The sequence below is a fragment of the Myotis brandtii genome, unplaced genomic scaffold (genome assembly GCF_000412655.1).
Source record: "Myotis brandtii unplaced genomic scaffold, ASM41265v1 scaffold416, whole genome shotgun sequence".
Classification (NCBI taxonomy): domain Eukaryota; kingdom Metazoa; phylum Chordata; class Mammalia; order Chiroptera; family Vespertilionidae; genus Myotis; species Myotis brandtii.
The window spans coordinates 1303774-1331472 of NW_005365989.1; the positions used below are offsets into that span (position 1 = coordinate 1303774).

The 27699-nt window shown below is 43.3% G+C and overlaps 1 long non-coding RNA gene across 2 annotated transcripts in view; it reads right to left on the reverse strand.

Moving 5' to 3' along the window:
- LOC102249349 overlaps positions 1 to 27699 on the reverse strand; it is a 76103-nt gene that overhangs the window by 13699 nt on the left and 34705 nt on the right. The gene's annotated exons all lie outside the window — the stretch shown is intronic.

Sequence of the window (27699 nt, forward strand, 5' to 3'; positions counted from 1 at the left end):
TAGTCAATAAAAAATATATTAAAAAAAAAAAGAATGGGAAATCAAGAACCAAACTGCTGAGGTTAGACTTAGCAGAAAACCTTCTACTAGTCATGTGACCTTAGGCAAATTGTATTACCTTATGTTTGCCTTCTTTAAAATGAGTATAATAAATAATACCTACCTCATAGGGTTACCTGATTTAAAACCCTTACAGCACTTCCTAGATGCCAGATACTCTCCTAAACACCCTTTAAATAGCCAAAGAATAGCTCCCCCTTTACTTAAGTAGAATCATGGCATAGCACCAGTGCCCATTCTGAAGGTGTGTTAACATCTGCATCTCTTTAGCCATGTGGCCTTACAGTCAATGCCCCTTACTCCCAAATCGAGCAAGCTAAGGGTGGACTCTCTTTCCTCCCTTGCACAGGGGTAAGGGCGGCTGCTAGGCCTCTCTAAGGCTCCCACTGCCTTTCCTTTGTTATTTGAAACAAGACAGGATATGAGCAATTTGCCAGATCAGCAGGTTAAAAAAAAACAGCTCACCACAAAACCAAAAATTAAGTTCAGCAGGTGACCTGTAGTCAGCATTCTAACTCTATTAATTTTGGATTTTTACTGATTACAAGGCTGATGAAACTGAGGTACGAAAACCATTCATGGCTACCATACTTTGTACCATGAACTAGAGCAGCCCCATCTACCTAAAAGTAGGTGAGAAAATTCTTATTTCTCCCTCACTACCCTCTCCCACATTTCTATCCACTCACACCAGAAACACGGTGGCCATTTACCCGATCACAGAGGTGCTGCTTTGTGAGATAAAAACTTGAGCGAACATTTAGTGAGTAGTTACTACGTGGCAGGCACTCTGCCAAACACTTCATGTATGTTAACGTATTTAATATCTACAACAATCTGATAAAGTAGGTACTTCATTATTACCCCCACTGTAAAACTGAGGAAACAGAGGCAAGGAAAAGTTAAGTAACTTTACCAGGGTCTTATGGCTAATAAATGGCACATTGGGATTTGTACCTAGGTAGTCTAAGTCTAGGATTTGAGTTCATACTCACTATACATGACTCAGTTATTCCTATCATTCTTCATCCATAGAGAGACTACAAATATATGAAAGTAGGTGGAACCCACAGTGTAAAGTGCATTATGAAAAACATAGGTTTTACAAGTAAAGGAATATGGACTATCGTGGGAATACAAATAGCGTGGGTTTCAGCCCAAGCTTGCAAGTCTAGGTTTTCCTCTATCATATGCATTCACAGTACAAGAGAACTAGGCACTGAGAGTAGAGAATGATCTCTCTCCGGTCCATTGAAGCCTCACTAGACGAAGGCCAGCTCAACAGTGGAGCCAGGGCTGAGAATCATATACATCAACCTGCCCTCCGACTTAGATTCAGCCAATAGAGGACAGCAAATAGAATCCGGGGGGAAGCCACACACTTTTTTATTTGACAAATGGTCATCTGGGTTGATTTAACCTTCTTTGAAGTTAAGTAAAAAGAAAAATAATATAAACAGATGATAGAATAGAACTGAAGATTAAAAGAAATGGACATTATTCTAAGACTAAGAGGGAAAAAATATGAAAATGATTTAAAGACATTTTTAGAAAAATCTTCAATATCCTCAATAGAATTGGAGAGGTCATGGTCTCTATAAAACAGCAGCAGAAATACAGAATAGACTGACATAAACATTGAGCTGGACACTGTAAGGAAGACTTGCAAGAAAACTAAATTTCCAATGGCAAAATATAAGCTAATTTAGAGGCAGTAAAGAGCAGATCTGACACTGTCAAAAATGAAATCAGTAATGTGAAGGACAAAGCTGAAAAAAATTTTTAATGCAAAGGAAAGAACAGAGATAAAAATGATACCTAGGACCAAACACATAGCTAAAACTTAGGGAATGTAGAACTACCATGCCAAAGAAATAAGCAAAGATAAAATTTAAGAGAGGTTTTCAGGACTAAGGTCTGCATGCTAACAGAGCTATGACAGGCAAAATTAAAGAAAAACTTAGAGAGTATCAGAGAAAGAAGGATGAGAAAATAAAAGAGAGAGAGAAACTAAGAGAAAGTGAGAACCAGAGAAAGTGAAAGGGGCAGGAAAGAACAGAGAAAAAATGTGAAATTAAAATCAATCATCTGCACAGAAGACAGCATCCCCCCAGAAGCATCCCGATAGCCTGACTTCCACCTGCCAACTCAGGATTCTTGTCACCAGGCCTTCCTCTGACCATTGGCCACTTTGCCTGCCTGGCAGACAGCTATAGTGCTGAGAAATGGACAACAATCAGCGAGAGGCAGGATTTGGTGACTAAACACCTTGGCTTTCTCACTTCCCTGAGAAGGTAACTTGGAGAAATGTGTTTCTGATGGACTTCCAGAATCAATACTGCATGATTAAGCTCCAGGTGCACAGTGTGGCATCTGCCTTGATAGCACACTCTTAATTATGCAGCCTTTTTCAGCTGCCTTTCTTCCCTGTCTTGACTCTTCACCCTCTACTTTCACCTCTCAAATAAGCTACTTGCACTTGAATCCTTGCCTCAGAGTTTAATCCTAGGGGCACTCAAAGCTAAGATGTCCTCAACGGAGAACTAAAATCAGGCTGGATTGCTCTCAAATGCTGAATGTCAGAAAACCCTGGTGCAAAGTATATGCAGGTTTGAAAAGAATGATTTAGGGCTCATGAATTTAATGCTCATCCAAGTTGTCATTCAGATGTGACCATTACAGACTTTCCCAGCTGGGCAAGAACTCAGAAAATTCTCTTATTTAAAGCATCACTTGAAGACAACCTCCAGCCTCTGATGAATAAAAGAAACTTGAGAATGAGGCCTTTGTGATAGTCAGTGGCCCCTAATCCTAACCAGATACCCTTCTCACAGCTCAAGGTTTTATTACTGTGCTCTTCTCTAGGAGATTTTTTAAAATCAGTTTTCTCATGTTTCATATCTTTGAATTTGTTATTCAAAGAATTACTTCCATAATGAAATTCCTAACTTGAGCAGGTTGTGTTAGTAATAAAAAAAATAGCTAACATACATCAAAAGCTCACTGGGAGTTATGCACTGTACATTATCTCATTTAATTCTCCCACTAATCCAGTGAGGTAGGCATTATTATTATTATTATTATCCTGAAAGAGGAAACTGAGTCACTGAGAGGTTACTTCCCCAAGATGGCATAGCTTGTAAGTGAGTGGATTCAGAAACCACAGCCTGGCTCTAGAGTTCTTTCTCTAATCACTAGGCTTGCCCTTTAGGATCCTTCAAGGAAATTCCCAAATATAAAGCCTCATTTTACTACCCCCCCCCCTCATTCTATCATGGGCCCTGAAGAATAAGGAATAGAGTGAGTATTAAAAAATATTGCTGGACATTTTCTTCTTATTTTTATCTTTCATTTAAATAGTTCCCATTCCATGTAGAGAATCTTGCATTGACTGGAAAGATGATTCTATGTTGGTTGATAAGCTGTTTTCAAAAACAACCTCAAAGTGACCATCAGACTGATGAGTTGGTCTCATTCTAGAGCAGTGCTGTCCAACAGGACTTTCTGCGATGAGCAAAGTGTCTCATAGCTGTACTGTCTGATAGGATATCGAATAGCCACAGGTGGCCATGGAGTACTTGAAATGCCACTAGTGAGAAGGCAGAAATGAGTTTTTAATTATACGTAATTTTCACTGATGGTGAGAATTTCAGTTTCAGTGGCCACATATGGCTAACGACTAACTACTGCATTGCACCACACAGCTCTAGGACCCTTAGAGCCAGGAAGGGCCTCAAGGCTCCTGTCTCCAGCATCCTCAATTTGCATGGCACCAACTAGAGAAAGTCTGCCATTAATGAAAATTGGGGCAGAAGAGTTGTTTCAACAACCCTCAAATGGGAGATGGACCTCCCTCCAGAGTGTTCATGGCTCTTAGGGAGGCGCATGTATCTCCTGTCTCACCAATTTCGGTGGCTTCACTACCAAGATGCTGCTGGTGCTGCCACAATCTCTCTGGAAACACCCTCGTGCAACGGTTCCCACACCACATTCTTCACCCTGGAGTATGCCCGGTGCTTCAGGGATTCTGCAAACATTTCATCTGCATTGCATTTCTAAATGTTTAACCACTGTCAAACCATAATCTAAAACATTCAAGTGACATGAACAAATTTGGCACCACTAACTGTAACCTGGTACTATCAGGTTAACTTGTTTTTAGGCCAACTTTAGAACCCCACTTCTGTGGCCACCTCCTTCGAAATAGAGACTGTTTTGAGGTTATATGGTAAATTTAATAAAAGAAAAAGATCTTACCATTTCTCACTATCTAACTGCCTAAATCAGAATTATCTCTATGCTCTGTAACCAAAACAACAATTCATAAATAAACAGATAGTCTTGGGACATGAGGCCGTTATAATGTGGCAATAGTCCTCCCTAATTCCCAATTTCAATTTTTTGTGTTCAGCCAAAATACTTCAGAATTCTCTCTGAATGCCTTTAAAATAAGTTAAGTTTAAAATTAAAGTTGCATACATTTGTAAATTACAAAATAAATTCAAGTTCCTCAAATGTTCCTTTCTCTGCTCTGCATACTTAAATGCCAAATAATGTATTATTTGAAAAGAAAACAGAACATTTCACTGCTTAATAAAATGCTTGAAAAATCACTGAGTGTAGTGATGAAGTGTCCAGCAAGCTAGTGACCCCCTAATGCCTTCACTGAAGTGTTCTTTCAACTCAGCCACCTTGAGTTGGGTCTGTGCTGTGTGGCCAGGGATAGAGAGAGAAGTGACAAACATTAGATTTCAATGCCACCAGGAGAGAGGCCAAGTAATAATGATCACCACCACCTTGTCAATGTGCCTGAAACCCAGCACAGAGGACTTGATTTGACCTTATAAAGAGTCTTACTGTGTGCGGGCACTCAGCACCTTGAGGAGAGATGTTCATTGAAAATCCGCAGACCATGACAAATAAACACCAAAACCCCCCTCTGGGACGTTGAGGCTCAGGTGCCTGCCAGTCCTCGCTAAGGCTTTAACCCTGCCTGTCTCGCTCATCGAACTTATTTCTATTTCCTTATCTTCAGAACTAATTTTCTTCTTGGGACCATCCGCAGCTTTGGTGACTGCCTGCCTTTTTAAATTGATGAATGGCTGTGACCATGGCTGTTGCATTTTTCCAACATAAACAGAAAGTTGTGGCCAGCAGCGTTAAGATTGCAGCTGGATTTCAATATTTTCAAGAACATACACTTCCACCGGGACTTCATTTGGTGAATGTCTGTGAGGGGGAAATGTCTCTGGGAAGGGACTTGAGAGTGTGCAGTCTGAACAATGCAAAAGGGACCCCAGCGAGAAATGTACCACACGGCGATTCATCAGTGTGAGGCGACCCAACCACAGGCTGCTTTTTTCTGCTTATCTGATCCTTGTCCACACTAGCTGATTGCAGGATAATTTCTCTAACCACCTTTTCTCCCGCAACACCCTAAAAAAATGAGAAAAGGGGAAAAAGGCTGCTTTATGTTACAGCTAATTTGCTAAGCACATAGCCCAGCTGCTAACCGTGAAGTAAAAGAGGATATGAGAACAGAGTGAACCTTCTAATGAAGGAGGGTGGGAGCGGTAAGGAGATGGAAGACTAGGCTGATGCTGTTCCTGTGATTAAAGGCAAGCAAAAGGCAGTGGGAAGGTTCACCCCCAGCTAAGGACAGAGAAATAGGAGATAAAACATGACTGAAGAGCAAATAATTTGTTTGAGATGGAGTTTCAACTGGCCAAGAGAAATCTCTTCCACTTTTCCATCACACAAAGTTATGTTTTGGGTTTTGCGCCTGAATGTGTGTTATCATTGGCCCACTTGTAGACAAGGGATACTTTTAAAAACAGATGTTAAAAGAATTGCAGCTCTGTAGGAAAAAGCACAGAGAGGCGAGTTTCATTAATTAGATGAGGAAAGATTCTGATGAAATAGTTCGGGGCCAGTGGGAAAATGACACCCTAAACTTCTGAGTTAATAGACTGCATGCATCGTTCTGACGAAATATTTCCTTTGAAAAATAGGAAAGATCACATTCTTTATTGCATGCTCTCCTTTCTGCCAACTCAGCACACGCCCCTTAACAAGACCTCCTCTAACTCTTTCCCCTGGGGCCCTGTCAGAATGGGGTACATGTTAGACTTTAGTACTTTTTCAAACTGCAGAATGTGATATTCATATGGAAATGAAGAATTTCCTGAAGTTTCAGTTCTTATGGGGGACAAGGCAGGAGGGAAGGGGAAACAGCTTATGAGCTACGAGAGAAAATAAATAGGTTTTAATATTCAAAGTTAAATAAATGTACTGGATTGGTCTGTATGATAATAGTGCCAAAATAATTCATCTGCGCCTGGACTTCTCATTTGTCAGTGAGCAGAGTGCTGTCCTCGAAGGCTTCTGTGAAACAGTAAGAGTCAGCCCGTCATCACTTCCTGCTCAGGGATCCGCTGTACCTTCCCTTGGTGGAAGCTGAGGCCTAATTTCCTCTGGCCCAGCTGGGGTTTCTGTGCGGGCTGGCCCCAGAATTCTAGTCTGAGAATTGTTTCAATACCAAGGGAGTTTCTTGTCCCACCTCATATCCTGTAACATTTTCTTTGCCTGCTGATCTTCAGAGTAAACCAACATTTTTAGTTGCTATTCGATAGCAACGATGGGGAATCCCAAATTTCTAGGTTTAATCCCAAGCAGTAACTTGGATTCATTCCTTAGCCATCACAATTGGTGACAGGGTTTGAGGGCCACTCTAGTGGACAGAGCACTCTTTATGGTGCAATAAGATTTTTTTTAAATCCCCCAAATATGAAAATAAAAAATTAAATGTACTGCATAAAACTGATAAAGCATTGGGCAGCGTACACGTTCAAATCTACCCACTTGCAAAATGGCACTGGCCATACCTATAAATCGATCCAGCAATGATAAAACAATTAAGATAGTGCCAAAAATGTACTTCTCTTAGATTTGAACAACTTTAAGCTTTAAGACTTAAAGTTTATTTTTTTTAAAAAGCAGTCATTGATGGGTAAGATAGAAAGAAACTTTGAGTCAAGAGGAAGATAAATCCCTGTTTTTTAAAGTTCGCTGTCCAATTTTTCTCATCACCTGGGCACCTGAAACTCTCAGAGTGCTAGCCCAATTATGAACCTATTCTGTATACCTGTTTATAAAAGCTGGAAGTAGGCAAAAATGTAAGAAACAAAATGGGACAGTGGAGTACTATGCAGCTGTGAAAAGGAAGGGGGAATATTTCTACTTGATACTTAGGAGTGATTCCCCAGGATATATTTTGCTGAGTAAAAAAGTAATATGGAGAAAATAGGTATAGTTTGTTATTATATTAAGGAATGGAAGAAAGAAATGTATATATAAATAACCATATTTATAAATGTACCTATATGTGCAAGCCAGTGATTCTCAATCAGATGTGATTTTGACCTCTAGGGGATATTTGGCAATGTCTGGAGACATTTTTTATTGTCCCACCTGAGCAGATATTACCAGCATCTAGTGGGTCAGAGATACTACTAAATATCCTATAATACACAGGATGGCCCCCACAACAAAGAATTATCCAGTCCAAATGTCATAATATATATAGTGTGTGTATGCATGAATCTTCTATCTTAAAAAATTGAAAGACAAACCATAGAAATATAGATAATGGGTTACCTAAGATAGAAGAAGGGGATAAGGTGGAGGCAATAGGAATAGAAGTAAAACTTAGATGATTATACTTTGTTTTGAAGCTTTAACTATGCAAATACATATATGCTTAAACTCCCCAAGTGCCTGTGGGGATCAGGCTGAAACCAGCAGTCCAACATCCCCTGAGGGGTCCCAGATTGTGAGAGGGCGCAGGCCAGGCCGAGGGACCCCACCAGTGCACAAATGCGTGCACCGTGCCTCTAGTATTTTACATAATTCCCAAGAAATTAAATTGTAAAAAGAAAACCCTGAAATTCATTAGCAAAATTAAACACATGAGTCTGTGTTTGGACCAGGCAGCATTGCCACACACAGAGTAGTCAGTGCATTTAAAATACAGACAGTGACTCTACATCCTCATGGGGAAAACCCAAAGGACTGCTACATGGGATAAATGTCCCCATCCCCAAGCCCCCACCTACACTATTTGATAAATTTAGTGCATTGAAGTCACTTGAAAAATTTTAAAACTCAGATTACTAGATACACCAAGAGATTGTGATTCCATATGTCTAGGGAATGGGACCAGGAATCTGTATATGAAGCAAGATTCTCATTGCAGATGGTCTGGGAACAAAGCTTGAGAGACACTTCCCAGATCCATCAGAATCTTAAACTTCAAATGTGTCACAACATGATCTTTGATGGTTTGGTTCCTGGCAACCCATCCCCTTAAATGAATAAGCAGTGAGTCAGCTGCTTCAGAACGTCTCTTAACTCATGTTCTTCCTCCCTTCAGAATAATATCATAATCATAATCATAATCATAATAATAAGAGCACTAGAACCAGTGTTCCAAGCAGTCTACAGGCCATGCCAACAGTTACATGCCCCTTCTTCAGTCTGGCCTCAATGAGTGGAATTTAAAATTCCAGAAGCTCCAAGCTATAAATTACAATCAAGACCACCAGCCACATCCATTCAGTTCAGCTCAGTTTCTATCACAACTGAACTCTCCCCAAGTGCCAAGTGCATGAAACAGCAGACATGACACAGATGAGCGGGACACAGGCTTCCCTTTGAAAACTTTTAGAAGCCGAGATATAAACAAATTGACAAATAAATAAAACAGTAGAGCAGAGAATATGCCCAAAAAATAAAAAATAGAAGAATGCTACGGAGGAGACCCTATTTTCTCTAGGTGGCACTAGGGAAGGCTTCTCCGTGATGGGGAATGATCTACACAGGGTTTGGGAGTCTGCTGCACAGAGAAGAGGTCCATTTCTGTATGGAACCCATAAAGAGGTGAAGTCCTGGAGAGCCCAGGTCACCCTGCTACCTTGTTTGGGGTGGCTTTCAGGGAGCATGAACTCGGTTTTTTTTAGAGATGTGCAACAGGCAGGCCTGGAGTAATTAATCATTTCTCTGTGATCCTCCGAGGCTGCCTGCCCCTGGGACTCCAGGTTATGTGTTACAGTGCACACCACTTCCCACAATCTGATTCATATTTGCTCAGGATTGATCAGTCACATAAATGGGTTTAACCTTTTGAGCTTCAGTTTGGCACCTCCTGCTTTTCCACCCTCGAATGTTGTCTCCCACCCCATCTGGCTGTGGCAAGACTCCTGCAAGGACCAGACATCTCTAAAATTAGGCCTCGGCTGAGATTTATGCTGATTCTCTTGATTCAGTCCAGACTTGTCAACTTCCCTGGAAGGAGGAAGATAGTTCCATAAATTACTGCAGCCTTTAACCGACCAAACTATTTTTAAAGGGTGGTCTATATCAAATGCAATTAAATCTGAATTGTTGCCTCAATAACTTCGCCTTCCTTTTTTTCTTACTTGCTTGTATCCCCATGTGTATTCAGCTTGTGATATATTTCAAGCTCAATTTATCATTTTTTATTTTTTATTTTTGGAGCCTCTGGAGGAAGGCTAAGAGCAGTGATACTTTTTGTTCCAAAGTATGAAAGCAAAGTCTCATCACACCATTTCTTAATGTGCACCCTGGTTAACCGTTCCTCCCTGACGCTGTCTCTAGCCAACATTTGGTGCTCATTAATGGAGGTGCCCAAGGAACTAACTCCCAGGGAAGTTCTAGGACCCAGGAGCTAAAGCAGATCTTAAGGCTCCATCAGGTTCAATGATTCTGGCTCAAACACTAGTGAATCCTCTGTTACCTAACTATGCTGTAGCCACTGGATCCTACCAGTGCCTGGTGTTGCTAGAGTCCCTATCATTTGATCTAAACTGAAAAAGAGCCCTACAGGACTGGCAGGAGTATTAGCATATCAAGGCCCACACTTGCACACAGGGCAACTCTAGTTGCCCCCACCTTACCTGTTGGGAGACAGCCTGTGCCACCTCACCTCTACCCAAACTCAGAGTGCCTTGCCCCTTAACTACCTCTCAGGTGGAGGGCATCTGCTTGCACACTCTGGTGTACTTATCACCTACAGCAGAACTATTCACCACTGTAGGCATCTCAGCTCATCTCCTCTCAACAATTGGTCACAGGTTGCCTTGCTCTTTTGCCTGGAGAACAGGATGGCAAGTGCCCCTGCATGGGAAGGGAACAACAAGGCAAAACATGAATTGACAAACAGAAATATTGAGTCATTAATTTTTAAAAAATGTGGGCAAGTGCTAGATCAAGATTTCTGCTTTACATTTCAATGCAATGTTTTAAAGGATTTCTGTATTTATTATTTCAAAATCAATGTTGGATAGGTAGGACCAGCATAACAGGGTTGGTTGTCTACCCATCATCTTTGTTTCTTGTTAATTGACTGTGGTTTTGATCAGACACCCACTCTTTTTTTAACACAATATCTTTTTATATATATTTTTATTGATTTCAGAGAGGAAGGGAGAGGGAGAGAGAGAGAGAAAAACATCAATGATGACAGAGAATCATGGATAAGCTGCCTCCTGCATGCCCCCTACTGGGGATAGAGCCTGCAACCCCAGGCATGTGCCCTAGACTGGAATCAAACCTGGGATCCTTTAGTCCACAGGCTGACGCACTACCCACTGAGCCAAACCAGCTAAGGCCAGACACCCACTCTTAACAAAAATAATCCTATCTCATCTCAGGTATAAATCAAAGCCAGACATTGGCAAAATTTGCCTTTCTGCCTGTTTTTGCATGGCCTAGAGCTAAGAAGCAATTTAATTTTATGTGCCAGGTTGGTTGGGCCATGGTGCACAGATATGGTTAAACATTATTCTGGATGTTCCTGTGAGGGTGTTTTTAATGAGATTTACATTTAAATTGGTGGACTTTGAGTAAAACAGGTTGCATGCCATAATGTGGGTGGGCCTCATTCAATCAGTTGAAGGTTTGATAGAATAAAAAACTGACCTCTCATGAGTATGAGGGAATTTTATAACTAGGTAGCCTTTGGACAGAACTGCAACAGCGGCTCCTGCCTGGGTTGCCAGCCCACTAGCTCACCCCGCAGATTTTAGACTTGCCAATCTTCATAATCATATGAGCTGACTCCTTAAAATAAATCTCCCTGTGCATATACATACATCCTATTGGTTCTGTTTCTCTGGAGGACCCTCTCAAAAAGGGCATAGTTTTTATATTTTTAAATGATCATATTTTAAATGGTTATATAAGTACCTACATAATGTTCTAGATTTTTGCCTCACAGCCAACAAAGCTTGAAATATTTACCATCTGACCGGTTAAGGTTTGCCAATGTCTGTTCTAAGCCAATCATCTTTATCCTATTCTCCTTTCCTGTAATTCGTTAAAAGATGGAGTTAGTCTAACTAGTCAGATAAGGGGGAAGTTCTTCCAGTGACTTATAAGAAAGGCTTATTTTCTCATGAGAAGAAATAACCAGACGTGATGCCTGGAACCACTGCAGCCATTCTGCAGGCATGAGGCAAGCCTGTGAGCACAAGGCCACCTCACTGAGGATGCCAACCAAAAAATGAAAAGGGTCCCCATGACATCATTGACACTATATCTCAAGGCTTCTTGTTGTATGAAACAACAAATTCCCTTAATATTTTGATGCTTTGAGTCAGAGTTCTTGTTACTTGTAGCTAAACACACCTTCATAGATAGAGCTGGAAAGGGGAGTGTCAGAGAAGTCTACTTCTTTGTTAAGGTCCCCAGTTAGTTAGTGAGAGAGCTAGAACTAGAAGACTGTCTTGTCTAAACTGAGAAAATTTAAGTTTCTAGCAATGAGGAGAAGTATGGCTTTTCATGAACAGACTGAGAATATCAAGGTAGATTTAGCTGATTTAATTCGAATTGAAGTTTTGGGGTAGCTGTTTCATAACAAATGAAGATGGCACCCACCTTCCTTGCATTTATTTTATTTTTTGTTTTAAATTTCCAAGGGACCAAATCATTGATATTTTTCCAAGGAGGGGAGACTTATAAAAATACTGAGTTCTATGCAAACAGAGGAAATATACACCCCCGGCCTTGCCATATTGTTTTTGCTTGTTTGTTGTTGTTGTTTTTCCATTACTAGGACAAACAATTCAACATCACTAGCTATTGCCACACGAATATTCCAACAGGCAAGATATTCTTGTTCCCTAACGTTACTCAGATAGCCATTTTCATGACACAAGGTCAGACAATTAACCAGGTGGTTAACCCTCACTGAAGCCCCCGGAATGGTTTTGTAACAGGTTTTACTGTCCCCATTTCACAAAGGGAACAGAAAGGTTAAAGGACTCTCCAAAGACTATACAAAGTGCAGCTCACTTCCTCCAATGCCATATGAAGAACAGAGACAATTACTGGATCCCTCAAGCCAAAGCTACCACTTTTTGGCCGCATCCCTTAGATAATTGGCTCCTGACCTCCTACAGGTGTTTCTGTAGAGACCTCCCCATGCCACTTGGGTATCATTATGATTACTCTCTGCCTATGGTCTTCCATGTAGAGATCTCGGAGATCCTACACAGACTCATCTTCCCTCTGGGAATCTGATTAATTTGCAGATATTTTTCAAGACCAAGAACTAATGGGAAGCCAAAACAATTTACAATCAATCCAGCTTACAGCCATAATTTTGTTCTATTTCCAACATTTCAGAAGTGTGTAATTGTGATTTCTGAGCTGTGTTAGAAATACATCCATTCTCTGAAATTATGGACCCAGACATAAAGGATCATAAAGCCCAGGATGGGAAGGGGTTCCCCCCACCCTACTCTGCATCAATCCTGTCCAATTGGTCCATCCCTGCTTCAGCACATCGAAAACTCATTGTTAGAAAGCTCTGTCCAGCATTGGGACATAAATTTTTCTTCCTGCCCCTTTTATCCACAGGTTAAAGTTCTGCCAGCCGGTGCCTCCCTGAACCAATACATTTCCTCTTTCAGAAGACAGTCCCTCAGATATTTTAAGGCTGTTACCTTGTAACCCAGCATTTTCTCTTCCCCAGGCTAAACCTCCCCAGTTCCCTCAGCCTTAAAGCAAACTGCTCACTGGTCTGACTACTCATCTCCAAATATGAGCCCCAGGAAATGAGAGCAATTTCATTGAACACTAATACCCCCAAACTTGTCCACAAATCCACATGTCCTGTAAATTTTCATTGACTAGCACTTCCTTTTATGGGCTTATTTCTTATGACACTTTGGAAAGATATAAATTTAATTGTGCTCTTATTATTCTACTAAAGGCCTGGTGCATGAAATTTATGAATGGGGGGGGGGTCCCCTCAGCCCGGCCTGCAACAACGCCAGCGTCCCTCACCCCGGCCTCTGGCCCTAGGCTCCGCCCCTCCCGCCATGCAGCCAGGGCGGGGATGCTGGGCTCGTGTTGCCACAAGCCCAGAGTCCCTCGCTCTGGCCCAAGGCCCCTCCCCTCCCGTTGAGCAGCCGAGGTGTGGATGCTGGGCTAGTGTTGCCAGGGCAACACCGCCAGCATCCCGCCCCGGCCACTATGGGCGCCGCCATCTTTGTCACAGAGTGATGGTTAATTTGCATATTACTCTTTTATTAGATAGGATTTATTTGGATTTATACCACCTAGAAAACCCTTGCATCCCTGTGACAATCTGAGCAGGTTCCCTTTGCGATAACAAGGAGCCCAGTTTCTTTCTAACATCATTACCAAGGGGCCATTTTGTTATGGGCCGATACAATTAACACTCTCTGTTTGATTTCAGATGCATGCTAAATGCTGTCACATCTATTTAAAAATCAGTAAATACCCCATTATTATGTGCGAACATCTTAGAAGTGAGTCTAACATTTCCATGTACTAGTAACAAAGGGAGGTGCTCAGAAGGCTCAGAGACCAATTTGCATCAACACAGAGAATGAATAATAATATCGCCTGAGTCCTAAAGATTCCCCCTAAAGAGTCCCGTAACCAGGGAGTCAATGAAGGCACAATCCTTTGTTGAAGATCATGAGTCAATAAGTAATCAATCAAGAATAATTTTTGAAGACCTACTATGTGCTATGCAAAACGGTAAGTTGGAGTGAGTCTGAATATAAACAAGTCTGACATGAACCTAACCTGGAGGTAACCATCGAGTTGTGAAGCTAAGACATGCATCAGCAATTTAAGGCCACACCTACTAAGTACTAACACATAAAGCAGATAATTAGCACAGAAGTTTTGCAAAAGAGAAAGAACCTAACATACAAGTGCCTACTACGTTCTCGGTGTGCTACAGACATCATCTCCTTTACACTGTCCGACAGCTTACGCTTAAGTGTCACTGGTCCATTCGGAGATGAGAGAAGTGCAAGATGGCAGTGCATACGCTCAGTCAAGTCTCCTAGGATGCAGGAGGAAAAGACCTGTGAAAACTTCCCCTTCAGTTGCTCTCAGAGCTAACAAGGCGACACTGAGCAGCAAACATCCAGCAGTGAAGGTGAAGAAGGAGCTATGTGGCACAGATAGGGGGAAGGAGGTTGGAAAACGCCCTGAGGGAGATGACCCCGAGCCGGTTTGAGGAGAGAACTTTGTCACTTGGTCCAGTGGGGAGGTCAGGACAGGCCAGGTCAGGGCCCGGCTTTTCCACTCGCTCAACCACACTGCCACTCACTCTGGCTTTCTGAGTTCCTGGAATCAGTGAGAAGCGACCTCAGCCTTCCTCTAGTCCAGTCCTTCATGCAGTTCAAGAATGTGTCAATATCACCTCCACAGTCCTGCTCGGGCCGGATCACAGGCTCCTGATCCGCAGTCCGTTCTCTGTCCACTAAAATCACACCCTTTGCCAAATCAGCTTTTTTAGCACCCCACTTCCTCATGCCATGCTCCCCAGTTTTCACATAAAGGAGGAGCTTGCAGCGCCCTAGCTGATAGCACTTTATACAAAAGCCTGTGAGGTTGCCACGGCACACACTCACAGGGCAAAGGGAATCAGCAGCGGGCATAAGGAGCTATAAATAAAAGCCTCACAGTAGTGAAAGTTCCTACATCTCCTTTTTATTTACGCGTTCCTCATTTATATGCAACCAATTCACAAAAGCCCACACACCAATCTGTAACGCACCTGGTATTGTGAGAAATTGCCAATTCAGTGGTGCCGTGCTTTTTCCCACAATAAAACCTGCACAGAGTCATGTCCTGTGGGCACATCAGCTCCCCCTTTCTGTTTCTTCAATGAATCCCCCAAAGAGAGGTTTATAAAATACACCCAACCGAGTGGGCTCTATTTATTCTCTCTCATTCTAGGAACCATCTAGGGAGGTTTTTGGAGGGTTGGTAAGTCCAATAGCTGTCTCTGGTGAGACCTTGGCCACACTTGCACCACACCAAATCTGTTTCAGCCGGCCAGGGCTGCTGTCCCAAACTACCACAGACCGGGCCTTAAACAACGCATGTTTATTGCCTCACAGTTCTGGAGGCTAGCAGTCCAAGGTTAAGGTGTCAGAGGGCTCATTTCATCTTCGGCCTCTCCCCTTGGCCTGCAGATGGCCATCTTTTCCCTGTGTCTTCACACATCGTCTTTCCTCGATATGTATCTTTGTGTCCAATTTCCCCCTTTTTATAAGACATCAATCATTCTGGAGTTGAGTCCACCCTAATGACTTCATTTTAACTTAATTAATTTTTAAAGACCCTATCTCCAAATGCATTTACATTCGGAGGTGTTGGGGGGTTAAGACGTGAATTTGGGGGACACGCAATTCAGTCCAAACACTCTGCCCTCCACCCCTCCCTCAAATGCCATGTCTTCTTGCATGCAAAATACACTCACTCCATCCCAACACCTCCCAAAGTCTTAACCTTTCCACCATCGACACGAAGGCCTCTAGTTCAAGCAACTTTGGGGACTGGAATTTGGAAAGGAAAAGCGGGATTAAAATAATGTGTAATTCCCACCCAAGACTGGAGTTTAGTGCTGGTTCATAGCACTGCAGAGAGCAGCCCTGGCTAACTGGGCAACATCCATCAGCAGAGCTGTGGGCCTCTGCAATTCAGAACAACTCGATTGCGAGAAAGAGTTCTGTTTCTCCTGCGGCCACAGCACGAAAATTTCCAGATAATCTAGGTAAACATCTATGGTGAGAAAGAATGCATTTCCTAGCACCTCTTGTCCAGCAGGTGCCAATCTCCTCTGTTCCAGGCAAGGAAAACAGCTTACTGAGGGCAAAATCGCTAAGTGGACCGCCTGAGTGAAACTCGCTGTTCACCTGTATCAGGGACTGCAAAGCCAGAAGCCATTGTACAACCAAGGCTCTGTGTAAAATCGATCATCTGAACTGGAGAAGTGGCGGGGAGCTCGCTCAGATTGAAAAGAGGCAGCTGCTTTGCATGCCTCTCCTAGAGCAGCTGCCAGGAGGGCAGCAGGCACCAGGGAGCCTCGGTGGCACAGGAGCGCGCCAGGAGTGCACGGGGCACACTTGCAGCCAGCGGATGCCAGCAGATCACATCCGAAGGGGGAGGCTTGCACTTCCCATCATCACTTGCTAGTCTTCCCCAGTTCAGTGTGGGTTTCTAGCGAGCCCAAGTGCCTTGGCCGGCCAAGGTCCAGTTGGTTTTCAGTGGTACAGGGCTGGGTCCCTTTTCAGTAAGGAGCCACATGTATGTTTGAGTAACACACCTACGATTCCTGAACCATAACATTTGAAGTGACAACTGGCCCCTTCGGGCTGGCTCACTAGCAGCAAGTAGAAGCTGCTGGAGGAGGTGACTGGAGAGACTAGACAGCCTTTATGTTAGGTCTGCTGCTGCCCCTGAGTGCCATTTTGACGCTTTAAGAAACCAAAATCTACACTCAATTCTACAGAGACTTAACAGAGCCAACTTAGGGATTTGATAAGGGAGAGGGGAAGTAGAGCTTCGAGGCTTAAGGGAAAACAAGGTTTTTAATACACACACATATGTTTACTTTTTAAGAACGAACAAGAGGTGGCTTGAGACGAGCAGACATGCCTCAGTTTGCCCATCCTCAAACGTTATAGATGAATCTGTCATGTTGACAAATAGCCCCCATGAAGGGCAGACCTGGCAGGTGGCAAGCACAGGCAGCATTTGCTCCTGCTCATCCCAAATGCAAATTGTGGAATGCGGGAGGCCTACACAGAGGGTGCATATAGTCTAAAAGTGCCCCGCCTGCCCTTCTCCGTGGGGATCTGCTTCACAGGCCACAGGGGCCCTGAGGCCCGGGCCCTGCCCAGGGGAGGGGCCGGGGCCTTAGTCTGCACCAGAGCTAATTACCCGAGGAATTGGAGGGGCAGCTGCGCCCGGCTCTCGCTTTGTGAGCGCCTTGCCAGGCAGTGGTTCTAACTTTAGAACCACACTCCAAACTTTGATCTTCCAGTGCTGCTTAGCTTTAGGCAAAACATAAACTTGAGAGCTGCAACATGTTTTTTAAATTTTATTCCCCTGGCAGTTTTCGAATAAGGACAGGAATTATTTTCAAATGAGAATCTTTGACTGCAGAACACAGGCTTCCAGAATTAAGCAGAAACACATGACGGCTCTTATTATTAAATTTTCCTTGAAAAACAATGGTTTAAATTATGGGGTGGCAGGGGTGGGAAGCAGTTTGATAAAACTTTGAAATGTAAAGCCTCAAGTTATAAAAAAAAAAAAAAAATAGCTCTAGTGGGTTTTTCTCCCCAAGATCATTATGGAGTTTTTCTAGCCCTGCCATTATTAATCTCTATCTGCCAATGCTTTAAAAATTAAATGCTTGAGGTTTAAAGTATAAATGACAGTTTTTAAAGCTGAAAATCAGGTGCTAAGGGGTTTCCTAAAGTGCGGGGAGACATTTGGACAGCCCGATTAGAGCATCTCCCCATAAATCATGTTTTTAGGAAAATTATAAAGGTAGGATTTAACTGTATCCTAATCTGTACCTGATTCTGTGCAGAAAACAGAAACTCCTAGCAAGCAAGGTGTGCTGTGCCTCCCAAGCCTGTCTTTGGCAGCCAACACTCAGGTTGGCCACAACTCAGGCCGTTGGCATCATCTGTCATCAACATAAATCAAGGCACTTTCCTCTTCCCCCTGAGCCATTCCCAGAAAGGGATTTGGGCAAGAAAGTGTTCTTGGAAGCTGCACTGCCTCAGGCCTCCCGGGCACTATTTAATTCTTCCTTCCCTTCCAGGACTAAGTCAGTTACTACCTTCTTGGTGAAGCCGTTCTGATCACCTCATCTGAAAGTTTCCCCGTGTCCTCCTCAGCCCACAGCCTCATCGTGCGGATCACTCGTGTGGAAATTACGATTTCCTGCTTGATGTGGTTGGTGATCTTAAAGATGTGGCTCTTCCATTCCCAGCTACCTTAAAAGATCCTCAATGGAAAGAACCAGCACTTTTATCTTTTTATTGTTTTTATCTCATCTCCCAGTGAGCCTAACTCAGTGCCCCGGGCCCACGGTGGACTCCTGTGCTGGGACTGCAGGCGATAATCCCAGGGCTCTCATCATAACAAGAGCTTATCTTCTAGCATCACCCAGAGGATGCCCTGGGCAGCAAACACAGAGGGGGAAAGCCCAGCTACTCCCACAGTCTTCCCACTCCCGCCCGAAAGAGAGCCCGGTCACGCCCTCTGATGGAAGCTGGGCAGCCAGGTGGGCTCTCTGGTGAGGAGATAAATATCACTGTGATTGCTCAGCTGGACGGAGAAATAAAAGAGGAGGTGAGGCAGCAGTTGTCTCTGATTCTGCAAGTGACTTTTATTTTTTTACTTCTGCCAACTCTCATAACCTTGTTCCACCTTTGAGACCTGGCCTGTTCATAAGCTTCTCTGATCAAAGAAATTACTTCTGCACATTGTTGGTCCTAATAATATCCACCCACCACACACACACACAGAAGCTTCCCATGCCCTCTTTGCAGCATTTTTGAAACAGTATTAACTCCAGTTGTAGGAAAACAAGAACATCATTCATAAACCTCTGTTTATGTAACTCAACTCCAGTTTGGAATGACTTCCTTCTCAGTTATAAGAAACTTCCCTTCCCCTTTCAAATAGTCAACTTAATAAGCTCATTCAACATCTGGGCAAAGATTTCATTGCCTGGATCATGTGAAGACATCACGGGTGTGCAAGAGCGAGCTTTGCCCAGGTGGCCTCTGGGATTGAAGGCCTCATTACTCAGGGTGGTCTCAGAGCAGCTCATCACCCGGGAGCCTGTTAGAAAAGCCGAAACCCGTTTCCACTCCGGCCCCACTGAATCGGAAGCTCTGTTTTAACAGGATCCCCGGAGATTCATACACACATTAATATTGATTACAAGCATCCCATGAAAGCTCTCTCCCCACCAAAAAGCTTTCTCCCACCCATCCGTCACTCCCGCCTGAAATGCTCATTGTAGAGATTCATGGGGTGAGGTTATCCATGGGTTTTTCACTTTTAAATAGGAAATTCACTCAAAAGGAACACTTTATTAAGGCAAGTCAGCTATGCGGACTGAGATGTCCAAAGGAATTCATTTGCTCCTTTCTACGGGGAAAGTACATTTGCAAGTGAGGAAAAAAGGGGGCCAATAATTTGCACCCTCTAGGACAGCGGTTCTCAACCTGTGGGTCGCGACCCCTTTGGCGGGCAAACGACCCTTTCACAGGGGGCACCTAAGACCATCCTGCATATCAGATATTTACATTACAATTCATAACAGTAGCAACATTACAGTTATGAAGTAGCAAGGAAAATAATTTTATTCCTGCATATATATTTACATTACAATTCATAACAGTAGCAACATTACAGTTATGAAGTAGCAAGGAAAATAATTTTATGGTTGGGTCACAACATGAGGAACTGTATTTAAAGGGCCAGAAGGTTGAGAACTACTGCTAGGACAATGTGCAAGTTGGTGCCCCCTGGTATAAGGATACCAGATGTGGAGAGAGAATTTCTAGGACTTTCAACAGTTAGGAAATAATTTTCCCAAATGGATCCTCACATCCAGAGGGGCCTGAGAGGTAGGGAATAGAGTCAGGGAGCCAGTGGGGACGAAAAGAGGAAAGAACAAGATGAAACGGGGAAATGGGAGCGGGAACAGTGCCAAGGCTGGAGACACAGGCCTGTGGCTCCACTCTGGGCCTGCCCACAGAGGTGAGTGCCTGTGTAAGCAGAATGGATCTAAAAGGCCAGAAGTAAGCATGTCCTCCGTTTCCATCTGCCTGTGCATGTGTAAAAGGTTACAGTCACATTAATGATGTTTACTACCCCACTAAACCCTGCCATTGTGTCTCCAGAGCCTATGTCGCTGTGAAGAGTTCCTCCTACCATCTCAGATGTCTCTAGGAGACCCCAGGAGCTACCTAACTTCTCCTGAGGCGACAGATGCTCCCTGCTCCACTCTGCGGTCCATCTTCTCACACGTGGATGCTCTTGCCTTTGTGGTCCAGCAGCAGCCCCAGAAGCCACTGATGGGATAAAGGGAAAGTCCACCCTGGCAGCCACACACTGAGCTGCGACTGAGTCTGTTTAGGCAGCAGCAGCAGAACACCAGAGACTGGTGATCAACAATGAAAATGTACTTCTGACAGTTCTGGAAACTGAAGTCCAAGATCAAGGTGCAGGCAAATTCGGTGCCAGGTGGGGGCGCACTTTCTGGTTCACAGATAGCTATCTTTTCTCGGTGTCCTCACATGGCCCAAGGGATGAGAGCTCTCTGGGTCTCCCTTTTACAGGCTCTAGCCCCATGCCTGAGGGCTGCACACTCATGACCTAATCACTTCCCAAGGGCCCCACCTCCTGATACCATCCCACAGTTATGTTTTAGCACACGCATTTTGGGGAGACACATTCAGCCCATAACACTCTGTTAGACAGATCCATTAGCTGGGCTGTGGATATCAGGGGACACAGAGTATAGAGAGACGTCCCTAATCCCCTCGCATCCTCAGACCCACCTGTAGAGCAGGCTTCAATTTTTCTCAGAGGAGCCATTCTCTCCGGGACCCCAGGGTGTCTTATGGAATCTGGGTTTTTGTTCCTTCCTATTCCTATCCTGTCAGCTCACCAGAAAGGCCAGTATATGGCTTTCCCCTAATCATGGCTAGGGCCCAAATTCTTTTTCCAATAGGAATGGGGAAGACAGACATAAAAATGGAAATTGGCAGGGGTGGGGGGAGGCACGGGGGAAAGGAGGGTGAAGGGTGAATACTTGTCGGGAGGGAAGCCACCGGACACCCTCCCTTAGCATAGCCAGTTCACACCACGCTACTGTTCATTAGCATGTTAATTAACCAAGTGAAATAAATTTAAAATAAACTTCAAGAGGAACACAAAGGGACAGCAGCCTGAGGGAACAGCAACAATTCTACCCATTTTTGCTCATTAGCTCAATTGTTCAACACCTAGAACAGTGTCTGGCATAGAACAGGCAATAAATATTTGCAAATGAGTGACCACATGAATGAATGAATTTAGCCGACACAGGCAGGCGGAGTGCCTGAATGTGCAAGTCTTTGTGCCGGACACTAGAATGCAATAGGCAATCATCAGTCCCAGCCTGGCAGGGGATCCAGGGAAACAAACAGATGACTCAATGCCACAAAAGTAATGAAGTGGGGAGTAGGGGGGCTGCAGGAGTACATAGAGGCCCCCAGGATGGTGGCTCAGCGCACTTAATTGGGGGGGAGGGCGCGGTTAAGAGCCAAGGGCACAGATCCTGAGTCACTGGGCCTTCGGGAGCCTGCCGAGGGGAGCACCTCCTTTGGCCTCTTTAGACATCTCCCGAGGGGTAATGGCCATAAATCTCCAGTCACATCGTGGTCTCCTGCACTGCCGACTGAGGCTGGATTTCCTTTATTCTTGGGATAATTCAAGTCCACTGCCAATAGCTGACAGTCATTAATGCAGAAGGCAGACAAAAGAAATATGGAGCCGTTGTATACACAGAAGGGGAGGAAAAAGTCGAGGGAACAGAAAGGAGGTTATTATAGTCCAGATACAATGGGTCTTTGCATTTTAAGCTTGGAGAGAAAGGAATGGGCAGGTTAAAAAGTGAAAAATGGCAGTATACAGAGAAAGCCTAGCTGTGGAGAATGAGTAAGAGAAGGAGGGAAGCAGCTTGATAACAAAACCAAAGGAATTAGCAGTTATCTACCAAAATCTACAGCTTCAGAGAGAAGCTCAGAGTCATCTAAGTGGCTTTATACAGGGAATAAGACTGAGTTTGGATGGGATTTCATTGAGTAATAGGATAAACATTCAGTCACTGCTCCTTCAATTCCAAGGCTCTCTTGCAACCCAGCTCTGAGCTGGAGGGAATTGTGTTGTGGTACATATTTATGTTTGAATGCAAGCCAATACATATTCTACAGGCACAAAGTTCTTTCATGCTCAGAAAAAAGAAAAAGTTTCCGATCTTATATTTTCTTTCATCCTAAATCTGAAGCACTTAATAAGAAATCAGTGTTGGCAAAGGCCTGGTAGGAAGCAAGGCTGTGTGTGTGCATGCACATAGGAGAAATATAAATCTTTGCTGCAATGGGGAATGAACTGGGTTTTCCACAAATGGATAAGAGGAATCTGATAAAGCGTTTGCAACATTACATGTGCTGTGGGTCACATTTTAGCGTGCATTGTTCCCCGGGCTCCCCTTTGTCTTTCTTTCTAACCAGTTCCCACCTGCTGCACATGCCACATTCATCAAGGCTTTCAATAGGTCTGGTTTCAGTTTCCATAAACTGGATCAGGTGGTAGTGGAGTCCATGGTTAGTGGAGCCAAGCATCTTGGCAACCCCTCCCCCGGCTTCTCAAGCTCTCTCATGTCACCAAATTCAAATCATCCAAAAGCAAAAGATAAAATGCAGGCCGACTAAGGCCTTTTGGAATGTGGGCATTCGGGGGCAGATAAATACCTTAAAGGTTTCCCCTATAAGATTTGAAGCTTTGAAGTCAGAAATCAATAGCCAGCTTTTCAAAGAAAAGGGTAACAGGTGTGCTCAGGTGAGCCCTAGACAGCTGGGTCTGTGAAAGCAAGTGCTTGTGCAGGTGCGGTGGCTGCTCCAGCCATATGTCCTGAGTGGACATGGGAGGCAGAAGGAGGAACGAGACAGTGAATCAGAGAAGACAGGCCTCTTCAGCCATCCGTGACTCATTTGTCTCTAGGTATGAAAGTTGAGAACAAGAACACAGCAGATGGGACTTTCCAGGAGGAAGCTGCTCCCTGCTCCAAAGCATTTAGATATGAATAAGATGTAACCAATAAATGTTTGACCATATAGCTGATCTCAAAACCAAGAGCCTGAAACTACCAGGACCCATGAAGAAGAATCTTGCAAAGACAAGTACTGGTAGTAATGAGAAGTTGGAGTAGAGGTGGCTCTAGGTGTTACCAACAGTGTCTACACCCTCAAGACATCTTGCTCTTCTCTAAACGTTGGAATGCCTCAGGTTTTGGTTCTGCTCATGCTTTCTCTTTATCCGCATACTCTCTAGGCAACCTCACTCAGCCTCATGCTTTTACACACAACTGATGTATTGATGGCTCCCAACTATAAATCCCCTCCTTGACTTCTCTCCTAAGCTCCAGACTTAAGATCCAATGGCATGTTCATCCTCTTGGATGTTTAATGAAGCTTCCAAAGTTGGTGTATCCAAACTTAAACTCCTGATTTCCCATTGTACTTCTAAATCCTACTACACCTTGGTCCTCCTCAGAAAGTAACTCTATCATTTACCTATTTACCAAGGTGCTCTGGCCACAAGCTGGGATTTATCCTTAACTCTTTCCTTTCGCTCACACTCCACATCCAAACCATCAGCAAGTTCTGTCAGTTCTACCTTCAAAATATATCCCGCTCCTACTTCTCATTGCATCCACTACTACCCACCTTGTCCAAGGCACCACTATTTCTTGCCTCAATGACTGGCATGTCCTCAGACTCATCAAGCTGATCCCTGATCCCCCACTTTTGACCCTGTGTCTAGTTTCCACCCAGCAACTCAAGTGACTTTTTAAAAATGTCAATAAGCCCTAACTGGTTTGGCTCAATGGATAGAGCATCGGTCTGAAGGGTCCCAGCTTTGATTCCGGTCCAAGGCATGTACCTTGGTTGCGGGCTCAATCCCCATTTGGGGGCGTGCAGGAGGCAGCTGATCAATGTTTCTCTTTCATTGCTTTTTCTAACTCTCTATCCCTTTCCCTTCCTCTCTGTAAAAATCAATAAAATATATTTAAAAAATTAAAAATGTAAATAAAATCAGCCTGTTCTCATGCTCAAAAACTCTCGCTGGTTTTCAATTACCTTTAACATGAAGTCCAAAATCTTACAATGGCCTACAAATGGCTTGACCTCCAACCTCATCTCCTCCCATCTCCCTTATGCCCATTCCAGCCACACTAGCTTCTTGGCTGTACTTCAGACCACACCATCTGATACTTGTGGTTCTGTCCACCTGGAAAGAAAGCTCTTCTCAAAATATTTTACATCCCACCCCTTGTGTCATCCTCTCTTCCCTTATCTCATCCTACTTTCCTTAAGAGCATTCATATAGGATGTTTATCATGTATTTTGGTTGCCCAGCATATTTTTAGCATTCTTGCTCTGTTGGGAAAGACATCCCAAGGCAGAAACCTGTGTAGTGGGTTTAATAGTGCCCCCCCCCCATCCATGTTCACCCAGAACTTCAGAAGGTGACCTAAGATGAAAATAGTTTCTTTGCCTGTGTAATTAGTTAAGAATTTTAAGATGAAATCAGACCCTGAATTTAGAGCCCCAAACTCAATGACTGCAATCCTTTTAAGAGAAAAGAGAGGGATATTTGGACACACAGACAGACTTACAGGGAAGAAGGCCATGTGACAACAGAAGCAAAGATTGAATTATGCAGCCACAAGCCAAGACATAGGGAAGAATTCTTCCCTAGAGCCTTCAGAGGGAACATGGTTCTGCCAACACCTTGATTTCAGACTTCTAGCCTCCAGACTGTGAGCCAATAAAGCCATCTACTTTGTGGGGATTTGTAATAGCACCCTTAGAAAACTAATACAGCCAGAAAACTCATTTCTCTGGATGCTTGGTAATTAGGAGGCTAGATCCCCTCTAGTCAGATATACCTATATGAGACTTTCATTGAGAATCCTGTTCATATTTTCCCAGCCCATGACATACAGGAGTAGGAAATGAGCTATACCTGTGTGTCCTGTCCAAATCCATGACCCACAAAATCTATGAGCATAATAAAATGATCAGTGTTTGACAACATAAAATAGGGGTAATTTGTTACACTATACAGCAATAGTAACTGCAACAAAAACAAATAATTCCCTCACCATGGGACTTGGGAAAGATGGAGGGAAGAAATGGTTTGGATTGGGCCTTTTTCAGAAAGATAGTGTGTTTGTTTGAATAGTTGGATCCCTTGTTTCTTGGGGTCACACCAGAAAACCATAAACTTGAGGTCCTTCAGGGTCCACAAAAATCTTCTAGGATGCTAAAAATTTAGAGAAATAGTTTTAAAATCTGGGTATATTGCACATGGAAGAATCCTTTGTGTCCTTGCCATGATAATGATTAACAATAAACATCAACACGGCACCAGGCATGTCCATAGTCGCAGTTTCATGTAATCCATCCAGGATCTCTGAAAAGCAGACATTATCATTCCCATTTCACACATGAAGCCTGGAGAATAGAAACTTCAACTCATGCTTGAGTCCTAAAGAGACGTGAAGTCCTGAGTCCTGACAGTCCATCTCCTAAAGTTGTCTCTAAATAATAACACTGTGTAATGAGGAGGCTGAAATGCCGAGTGATCTCTACGATCCCTTTCATGATATTTTAAGGCTACTGTCAAGAACAATGTTGTCTGAGGCAGCTTAGGGTGGTTACCAACATGGGGAAAAACTGCCAGGGTACCTGCAGAGCCCACGATCGGAAGTTCAGAGCAGCAGGTCATAAATTATTTTTATAAGAGAAAAGGCCAAGCAAGGGTTCGTTTTAACGGCCATCTGGCATGTCTAGCCTGCAGACTGGGCTAAGTTTATACTGAATTTCATGCTTTGGGGCAAAATTCCTAGCAGAAAAAATATTCTTTGATACATTTTGGTGCAGTTGGCTAGAGCCAGTAATTTTTTCAAATTTAAATTAAATGACCCCAAAGCTGGTATACTATAATAAATATTAATCAGGTAGGCCCAGTAAATACTGATAGGGCACCCAGAGGCTTCTGAGCATGGCCAGGAATTTGCTGATATCACTGGAATGAAAGAAAATGGTGGTGTTTTTAGCTGACAAAATTCACAACTATAAGTTAGTGAGAAGAGTTGTCATGTTCAGTTCAGTGCTTACTTGGAGACAAAGGGTACTTGTAAGGGGGCTAATTCACTTAAAATAATCAGTACTAGGGCATTAATTTGTCATCCTCCCAAGGATACCACAAGGACCTTGTCAGGTTTCATGAGAATATAAACCATGACAAAACCAACCCCTCAATAACCCAGAAATCCAGATACATAAGCTACCTAGAATCCTACTCTTTCTGAGCTACAATTCTACTCTTTCTAAATGATAAACAAAAGATCATTTGGTACAACTGCTTCATTATACAGATGAGAAAATCTAAGCTCATGAATATTAAGGGACTTTTCAGTGAGAGCTCGTGGTTGTGTTGACCTCAATCTTTAGGGCAGAGCGAATATTAAGGGACTTTTCAGTGAGAGTTAGCTCGTGGTTGTGTTGACCTCAATCTTTAGGGCAGAGAGACCTGGGTCTCTACTACTTACTAGCTTCCTCGTGACCATGACCCTTGGCAAGATAGTTCCACTCCCTACACCTCAGTTTGTTTCTTCATCTCCAAAATGGAGATGCTAATGGTTTTCACCTCATATTGTTGTTAAAAGAAACAAAACAAGGAGTGTAGAGTACCTGCTGTAGAGTAAGTACTCGATCACCTTGAATGGTGGTTATTCTTTCCCAGGATCATACAAACAAATTCAGGCTGAGCTAGGATTAAAACTCAGTTACCAGACTCGTAGGCTGATTCTCATACCATGCCATCCCATCAAAGAGAAGGGTATTCTCCACTTGTATTCCTGGGTCTACATTCTAATCACTCAGACATTGACCAACACCTCATAAGTTGAATGAAACATAAATAACTTCGATAAATCTCTCTTTTTTCCCCAATAAATCAAGTTCAGCAAGCCATCAGCTAACTTAATGCCAAATCCACAAAACTGTAGGCAGCTTCCTTTGGGACCAACATTTTCTGGCTAATTAAGATGAATGTTGTATCGATGAAAGATTATTTTAAAATGGCACTGATAGTGTTTAGACATTGTCATAACATCAGCCGGTGGATCACTAATTTGCAAATTTTACTAAAGATCTTGCCAATTAAAACCCCTTCTAGACACTCTCAAACACACTGACAGTGACAGCTGATAGACCACATGGTAAAGACACGATCACATTAAAATCACACAAGACTGTTCTTCCTGGAAGGGCTGAGGGAGAGAGACGAGGGCATGTCCCCGAAGCGAGTGCCACTGAGTCAACCCAATCAGACTGTCGGAGGAGAAAAGTAATGCTTTGGGTTTTATTTTAACCACACTGTTTCCACAACAAACAGTGGAACTTCTCAAAAAAT